Here is a 9,806-nt window from a genome sequence, read left to right as displayed (position 1 = left end):
GTATACTAGCCTGGGAAATCCCATGGACTGAGGAGTCTGGCGGGCTATAGTCTATGGGGTGGGAAAGAGTTGGACTTGAAATTCACTTTCACTTTTTCCCCCTCTCCTGGTCAGCAAAACTCTCCTGACATGCACACCTGCAGTCCTGTCCACTGTTCACTATGTACAAGATTGGGGTCTGGAACTCAGAAGAGCCAGAAAGGCCTTAGAGTTCTGAGTTATATATTTAGATAGATAATGAATAGATTTCAAATAGATGCAATATTATCTTAGCTATAAATGGGGTCGCAAAGAGTCGGACACAATTGAGCGACTGAACTGAACTGAATAGGCAAAGAACATAACCCGACATTCTTGGTACTGATTTGATAGGCAAGCTTATTAGTTTCCATCAGTGTATGATAAGGACCCAGTCTGTAAGGAACTGAGGTCTGGGGACGAGCATGTATATCTGGACTGAAATACAGGTTTCCCCTAAATTTATTTCTTTTTTCCCAGAGTCTTAGCTGGCATTTCTTCATCTATAAAGTAGGGTATTAATCCTTACTTCCTGTGTTTTTTATGTGGCTTAATAAGATAATGTATACAAAGTATCCTTAATGTAGGCAATGCTTTTGAGAGTTACATAATAAGTATTGCTCACTTTAGTTAATGCTTTGGGTTATTAAAAGATGGCATAAATGATACAATGACTTCTCTTTGTTGACAGAAAAAAAAAAGGTGCCTAAAAGTGACTAAAATTGATTATACAACTCTCATCTTCTACCTAGTAAGTTCTGACAATCATTTGACTATATGCTTCTTCCTCAAAGATATATCTCATAAAAAGTGGATGAGCTAACCTTTCTTGAAATTGTGGTTGCATTTTCTCTCATTCTGTCCTCAAAATTCTGTTAAGAAATATTGAAGAAAGCATTGGACAAGTTGCTTTTTCCATCTGTGCTATTGCACTTAACCAAGAAGTTAGCCCAAGGTCCTTTTTCTGTCATTTTGCTCTATTGCTACATTTCATCCCTTTTCCAACATTCTTTGGGACAAACCTACCTTTTATTTACTAAGCTCTTCAAGTCTTAAGGGAAATAAATTCATTGAGAATTCTGATGACCGTTTTCCCTGGGTTCAGGTTAAAGCATGTTCTAGGAGTGTTCTTAAGTCCCTTAAGGTTAAACAAGGCCACCTTGGTTGCCCAACCCCATAGCCACTGCTGATGTTTTTTGTTTTAGGACAATGATACTCATGTGGACTACAGCTCCAATACCCCAGTAATCTAAATTCAGTAGCAAAACACTCTTAAACCTGCACCCTGTCACCTTCTTTATTATCTGCAGATTCCTCTCCATAATATGCAATCACTAACTTTATGTGCTGGTTGATATGCCATCTGCTTCCTATTCTAGAATATGAGGTCTTTGAAATCAATGACCCTATCAATATTATCTAACATTTGATTTTTCACTATGCCCCAGTTACTGTGAATAAATTGGTGGATGTGCAAACGAAGATTAAATGGAATTATACACTTAAAATAATTTTAAACTTGGAAATGCCATGAAGTACTGCATCCTTTTTGGTAATCCCTCCATTGTACAACAGCTCATTGTGCATACAACCCCCACGCCTCCCAATACTATTCCCAAGTTACTATGGAATACTTATTTATGCTTAATATTTTATAGACAGTAACCCACAATCCTCATAAAATGTTTATGATACAGCATTATCATTTCCTTTCTCCCTTCCATCTTACAGATAGAAAAAAAACTAAGGAGCATAGAACATAAATTACTAAAGAAGTGGTAGGAAACATGTCTGAAGGAAATTATCACTTCACAGGTTTTATGTACATTTTCTCCATTAAGTGTTCTGATTCTGACTTTAGGTAATAGAACAACATTGAGTGATACTTAGACTTTTTAAAAGGATTCTCAGACTACGCGAAACAAAAGATGAAAAGAACCTGTGCACACCTCCACATTCATTGTACTTATATATGTGTAGAACATAGCAGGAGAATACACAGAAAGCCTACTCTGCCTCTGAGATAGGAATTAGGGCTCTAGGGTAGAACCGATCTGCTTTAGATGTATTTTGTTACTTTTCATTGTTCTTCCCTCACATGCGGGCAGTAACTTTTTAAAGATAAAATGGAAAAAAAGGAGAATCGAGGAACTGAACTATATTGTTGGCTGTGAAGAAGGAGAAGTGATAGATTTAAAACTTCCAGTGGGGATTTCCCTGGTGGTCCAGTGGCTAAGACTCTGTGCTCCCCAGGCAAGGGGCCCACATTCCACCCCGGTCAGGGAACTAAATCCTACATGTAGCAACCAAGTGTTCACACGCCGCAACCAAAGTTCCCATGTCCCACAACTAAACTTGGACTAAGCCAAAAGAAGAAATATTAAGGAAAAAGAAAGACTTTCACTGCAAAGACAGCTCAAGCTGAACTTTAAGCTTTTAAGACTTACTAAGTTTAAAATAAAGATTTTGTTAATTTTTTGGTTAATTTTTTTTCCCAATATGATTGGGAATACTATTAAGTCAACAAAGGTGAAGGCCTCTCAATAGCACCATTTTTTTTTCAGATAATTTAAATCTATGATAGGTGTATATTTCATTTTTTTACAGGAATTTTTTTTAATACAGCATTTCACAGATATAATATTCTGGATAAAACACTTTATCACAAGATTATCTAGAGCAGGATCAAGCAAACAACAGCTTGTGAACCAAATCCAGCTTGCTGCCTATTTTCATAAATAAAGTTATAGTAGAACAGAGTCATTTCTAATTGTTTGCATTCTGTCTATGGATGATATGGGATGAAAACAGCAGAGTTGAGAAGTTGACAGACAACTTAGGGTTTGCAAAGCCTAAAAGATTTGCTAGCTGGTCCTTTAAAGAAAAAGTTTGCTAAGCTCTAACTAAGAGGATAAAACTGCCAGAAATTGCTGGTCAAATAGAGGTAATGGATAACATAAAGAGACGGAACGGACTTCAAAACATTCAAATGCTTACTGGGGTTAGACAGGAAATATGCACAACTGGAAGAGAGGAGGCATAAAATTATAAAGAATGGCTTTTTCGCAACGGGTTTGCCGCCAGGACACAGGTGTCGTGAAAACCACCGTTAAACCTAAGCCAAAATGGGAAAGGAGAAGACCCACATCAACATCGTTGTCATTGGGCACGTAGATTCAGGGAAGTCTACCACGACTGGCCATCTGATCTACAAATGTGGCGGGATCGACAAGAGAACAATTGAAAAGTTCGAGAAGGAGGCTGCCGAGATGGGAAAGGGCTCCTTCAAATATGCCTGGGTCTTGGACAAACTGAAAGCTGAACGTGAGCGTGGTATTACCATTGATATCTCCCTGTGGAAGTTTGAGACCAGCAAGTACTATGTTACCATCATTGATGCCCCAGGACACAGAGACTTCATCAAAAACATGATTACAGGCACATCCCAGGCTGACTGTGCTGTCCTGATTGTTGCTGCTGGTGTTGGTGAATTTGAAGCCGGTATCTCCAAGAACGGGCAGACCCGTGAGCATGCCCTTCTGGCTTACACCCTGGGTGTGAAACAACTAATTGTTGGCATTAACAAAATGGATTCTACTGAGCCACCCTATAGCCAGAAGAGATACGAGGAAATTGTTAAGGAAGTCAGCACCTACATTAAGAAAATTGGCTACAACCCCGACACAGTAGCATTTGTGCCAATTTCTGGCTGGAATGGTGACAACATGCTGGAGCCAAGTGCTAATATGCCATGGTTCAAGGGATGGAAAGTCACCCGTAAGGACGGCAATGCCAGTGGAACCACCCTGCTTGAAGCTCTGGATTGCATCCTGCCACCAGCTCGCCCAACTGACAAACCCTTGCGTTTGCCTCTCCAGGATGTCTATAAAATTGGTGGTATTGGTACTGTACCTGTGGGTCGTGTGGAGACTGGTGTTCTCAAACCTGGCATGGTGGTCACCTTTGCTCCAGCCAATGTAACAACTGAGGTGAAGTCCGTAGAAATGCACCATGAAGCATTGAGTGAAGCCCTTCCTGGGGACAATGTGGGCTTCAATGTCAAGAACGTGTCTGTCAAAGATGTCCGTCGTGGCAATGTGGCTGGTGATAGCAAAAATGATCCACCCATGGAAGCTGCTGGCTTCACAGCTCAGGTGATTATTTTGAACCATCCAGGCCAAATCAGTGCTGGATATGCACCTGTGCTGGATTGTCACACAGCTCACATTGCTTGCAAGTTTGCTGAGCTGAAGGAGAAGATTGATCGTCGTTCTGGGAAAAAGCTGGAAGATGGCCCTAAATTCTTGAAATCTGGTGACGCTGCCATCGTTGATATGGTTCTTGGCAAGCCTATGTGTGTCGAGAGCTTTTCTGATTATCCTCCCCTGGGCCGTTTTGCTGTGCGTGACATGAGACAGACAGTCGCTGTGGGTGTCATCAAAGCAGTGGACAAGAAGGCAGCTGGAGCTGGCAAGGTCACCAAGTCTGCCCAGAAAGCTCAGAAGGCTAAATGAATATTATCCCCAATACCTGCCACCCCAGTCTTAATCAGTGGTGGAAGAACGGTCTCAGAACTGTTTGTCTCAACTGGCCATTTAAGTTTAATAGTAAAAGACTGGTTAATGATAACAATGCATCGTAAAACCTTCAGAAGGAAAGGAGAATGTTTTTGTGGACCATATGTTTTGTGTGTGGCAGTTTAAGTTATAGTTTTTAAAATCAGTACTTTTTAATGAAAACAACTTGACCAAAAATCTGTCACAGAATTTGAGACCCATTAAAAAAAGTTTAATGAGAAAAAAAAAATTATAAAGAATGGTAGAGAAAGACGCAAGCAGAGATTAACTTACTAAGTAAAATTTGAGAGAAAGACAAGTACCATATGATATCACATATATGTGAAATCTAAAATATGACACAAATGAATTTACCTACAAAACAGAAACAGACTCTCAGACATAGAGAACAGACTTGCCAAGGGTTCAGGGAGTTGGGAGAAGGATGCAGTGGGAGGTTGGGCTGAGCAGATATAAGCTTTTATACATAGAATGGATAAACAATACTGTCCTACTGTATAGCACAGAGAATTATATTCAATATCCTATGATAAACCACAATGGAAAATAATATAAAAAAAGAACATATATATATATATATATATATATACACACACACATGTATAACTGAATCACTTTGTAGTAGAGCAGAAAATAACACAGCATTGGATTGTAAATCAACTATAATTCAACATCAAAAAAAAAAAAGCTTTCAGCTAGTCACAGGAAAGACAATGAAATTCATGACAACAGGATAAAAACTCTTATGGTAATATGTCTTGGAGAACTCCCATCTAATTCAAAGTTTTGCTTATTTTTACCAGAGATGGGGGTTAGCAATTGCCACTTTGTCGACTGTATGCTGCATGGATTCCAAAGAAAATAAGACAAAATTCAGTACAATGAAAACAGAAAAAAAAAAAAAAAGAAGAATGGTAGAGACAAAAGGGAGAGCAAACTCTTCTCAGAGAGAGCAGCTGACTGCCAGTTGAAGTCATATAAAAATCTGGGCTAAATATTGCCAAATCTACTAACTTTTCCACCAAAATAATGAACATTTTTGCATTGCTGTTAAACAATTTTAGTAATTCATTTTTTAAAATTTTGGCTAAATAAAACACAACTGTGTATGAAGTACAGCCAATTAATGGCCAATCTGTAATCTCTAGTCTAAAGAGAATTCTAGGTTACTGGCTTGTTTAATCAGGTGGTGTTATTGCTTTCATTAAATGCAATTATGTCTGTAAACTGTTGAGCAAATTCTTAAGATTCGCTATTTATTCTCCAAATGCACTGCTACCAAGATTACTAGTAATAATAACAATAAGAAATGTGATTTGAGCATAGTTTTCTGCTTTCTTGAGTCAGTACAGCTTGCACATAGATAATTAATTAAATTTGTAATACACTGATACTCTTACAATAATGAGAAAAGCAGTGTTTTTCTAGCCATAAAAAAAACTTCTATGGTAGAGAATAAGAGAAGCCCAGGTTTTCAGCAAAAATAGTTAACTGAAAGAAAGTGTGGGAAGTGAAGAAGGACTGTGGACTGAAAACTGGCATACTGGGGAAAAGTGAAAAAAAAAAGAAAAAGTAAATGAAGCAAGCAAGCCAGAAAATGTGATAAGACAAAGAAATGGAGAGGGTAAAGAAATGGGAAGACATGATACATTTGAAGCCATATTATTAACATGGTATTATTAACAGTAACCAAAGCTGAAAGCTGGCAGATTTGTGACCAGGCTTCCTTCAAAAATTAAATCAGGGACATCCCTGGTGGTCCAATGGTTAGGACTCTGTGCTCCCAATGCAGGTGGTCAGGGTTCGGTCCCTGACTGGGGAATCAAGATGTCACAAGGTATGTTAAAGAGCATTTCTTTTTCAGTGTATAAATAACTAAGACTTCAGTTCATTTCAGTTCAGTCGCTCAGTTGTGTACAACTCTTTGCGACCCCAAGAACTGCAGCACGCCAGGCCTCTCTGTCCATCACCAACTCCCGGAACCTACCCAAACTCATGTCCATTGAGTCGGTGATGCCATCCAACCATCTCATCCTCTGTTGTCCCCATCTCCTCCTGCCCTCAATCTTTCCCATCATCAGGGTCTTTTCAAATTAGTCAGCTCTTCGCATCAGATGGACAAAGTATTGGAGTTTCAGCTTCAACATCAGTCCTACCAATGAACACCCAGGACTGATCTCCTTTAGAATGGACTGGTTGGATCTCCTTGCCATCCTAGGGACTCTCAAGAGTCTTCTCCAACACCAGAGTTCAAAACCATCAATTCTTCGGTGTTCAGCTTTCTTGATAGTCCAACTCTCACATCCATACATGACTACTGGAAAAATCATAGCCTTGACTAGATGGACATTTGTGGACAAAGTAATGTCTCTGTTTTTTAATACTGTCTAGGTTGGTCATAACTTACCTTCCAAGGAATAAGCATCTTTTAATTTCATGGCTGCAGTCACCATCTGCAGTGATTTTGGAGCCCAGAAAAATAGTCAGCCACTGTTTCCCCATCTATTTGCCATGAAGTGATGGAACCAGATGCCATGATCTTAGTTTTCTGAATGTTGAACTTTAAGCCAACTTTTTCGCTCTCTTCTTTCACTTTCATCAAGAGGCTCTTTAGTTCTTCTTTACTTTGTGCCAAAAATGATGGTGTAATCTGCATATCTGAGGTTACTGACATTTCTCCCAGCAATCTTGATTCCAGCTTGTCCTTCAATCCAGCCTAGGGTTTCTCATGATGTACTCTGCATATAAGTTAAATAAGCAGAGTCACAATAGACAGCCTTGACATACTCCTTTTTCCTCTTTGCAACCAGTCTGTTGTTCCATGTCCGGTTCTAACTGTTTCTTTCTGACCTGCATACAAGTTTCTCAAGAGGCAGGTCAGGTGGTCTGGTATTCCCATCTCTTGAAGAATTTTCCACAGTTTATTGTGATCCACACAGTCAAATGCTTTGGCATAGTCAATAAAGCAGAAATAGATATTTTCCTGGAACTCTCTTTCTTTTTCAACAATCCAGCGGATGTTGGCAATTTGATCTCTGGTTCCTCTGCCTTTTCTAAAACCAGCTTGAACTAAGACTTAAAACTGTCCAATTGGAAGTGCAAGTAAATAAGAACAAGGAAGCCTTCCCTTCCTAATCTATAAATTATTTTACTGGTAAAACACTTTGATGAGAATTAAAATTCAGCTGGTGTTAAGAAGGCAAGATGTTCTCCAAATGAAGAATCAGCTCAGTAATAATGAGTTGAAGTATTTGAACACAAATAAGATCTCTCTAGATTTTGTGAAGGATTCACAAACACACACGCATTATATATAAAGCCACAAATGTATGTTTTATCTTTTTTTTGAGAGAGAGAGCAAATGAAATGTAGGTACTACAGTATATATAAGAAGTACATACACAAAGAAGAACATTCCAGTTGAAATGAAACCCTTCTCCATAAGCAACATTTTTTTAAGTCCAGTTCTTCTACCTATTGAGAAGCAGAAGATTCAGTATACTTTACAAAAAGATGTAAAAATGAAATGACAGAATCTTGGCCAGCCACATTGTGCTTTATTAAATTTTTAAATGTTCACCATCATTGCTGAAAACTAAGTGCAACCTGCCAAATGAGAATGACTTGATGTGGCAGTACTAAGTATTTCAGCATTCACCCTGAGGTTGAGGAATGGTATGAATTCCCTGAAATAATGTTGTTGGCACCATGTCCCTGTCTCGTGATTTGACTTGCCTTTGGAAAGATGTCTAATATTTTTGCAATTGCTTTCTTTCTAACTGAAGTGATGGTTAATCTGATCACAAACTGACTTTAGGCAGGTTACTCCTACCAGACAGCAGTCATGGTGTCATTCCTGGACCTGATTTCCGGGAACACTAATGATACATCTGTCTTCTCCTTCAGTTCATTTGAATAGAACCCAAATATGTCCAAATCCATGAATGTGATGAAAGTGTTTAAAAGGTATAAATTATTTTAATAAAATTTGAGTGCAAGTCTCACAGATAAGATAGATTCAAATAAAATGTTACTGACACACTTTGCCTAAGCACAATTTCACTGCATTTTAAATTTGGACCACCTCAGCATTTGGCATGATCATTGCTTCAATTCTCATATACCAAGGTTGAACATGCCCTTGTATCAAGACTATTAACTTGAATATTGGCTTTTAAAACCTTTTGAAAATACAGAGCTTCAACGTGCATTGTAAATTTTATCAAATAACTCTAAAATTCTTTTCCATTATTGCACTTTCCCCCAGTGTGGCATCTTTCAAGAAAAAAAAAAAAAAAGAAAGAAAGAAGAAAAAGAATTCTATCATCACCACTAAATCCTTCTTAAAGTTCTCATTGATCAGAGCCTTAGAACAAGATTATTTAAAAAAAATAGCCCTACACTGAGATAATGTGTAAAAGATTTTGGAAAATCTCAACACTCCATTTTAGATTAAATCTAGCAGGTATTCAAGCTCATGTTCCATTCCATTGATAAAGATGGATTATCAGTGTTCTCTTCTTAATTAAAGACAAACAATAACTACCGTTTCTTTAGTTGTAGCACAAATACCATAACCTTTCCCAACCGTATTAAAAATCTTGTGTTTGATCTATTTGTCATTTAGGTGAATAATACAACTATTGTGCCTTTAAAGAATCAAGTATTGACTTAGGAAGAAGCAATCTCCTTTGGAGTAGGATTGTGGGGTTTTTTTTTTCTTTTTTTAAATCATGATTGGATTTAAAACTTTGCTACTATTGCCACTAACTAGTTCAAAGCTGACAGAAGAGAATAGTTGAATTTCAAGTCAGTTTTTGAGGGTGATAATGGATATGCAACTTTGTTTAATTAAAGTACTTCGAATTTGGGGGAAAAGGCCAATTAGAAAGACATTTCATGCTTTAAAATTACATAAGCAGTCCTGGATCAGAAGTGTTAATGATGGCAAATCTTCAAAGATACTTTCTGTTGATGTTATTATGTTGCAATATGTCGGTATCCACGAGCCAAAAATCAAAGCAATATTTACTCTTTATGAAAATAATATTTTTTTCTTAGATCAAAGAACAATTTGCACATGGAATAACCATTTAGCACCACTATGATCTAGTATTGAAATACAAGAAACAATGTGTCAAGCCACATCTTCAGTTCAGTTCAGTTCAGTTGCACAGTCGTGTCCGACTCTTTGCAACCTCATGAATCACA

General features: G+C 37.9%; 1 pseudogene; it reads left to right on the top strand.

Moving 5' to 3' along the window:
* The first annotated feature begins 3,076 nt into the window (after positions 1 to 3,076).
* LOC138419823 (elongation factor 1-alpha 1 pseudogene) lies at positions 3,077 to 4,561 on the top strand (annotated as a pseudogene).
* The last annotated feature ends 5,245 nt before the right edge of the window (positions 4,562 to 9,806 follow it).

This window comes from Ovis canadensis, chromosome 14 (genome assembly GCF_042477335.2).
Source record: "Ovis canadensis isolate MfBH-ARS-UI-01 breed Bighorn chromosome 14, ARS-UI_OviCan_v2, whole genome shotgun sequence".
Classification (NCBI taxonomy): Eukaryota; Metazoa; Chordata; class Mammalia; order Artiodactyla; family Bovidae; genus Ovis; species Ovis canadensis.
This window is presented reverse-complemented; position numbering and strand designations above follow the sequence as displayed.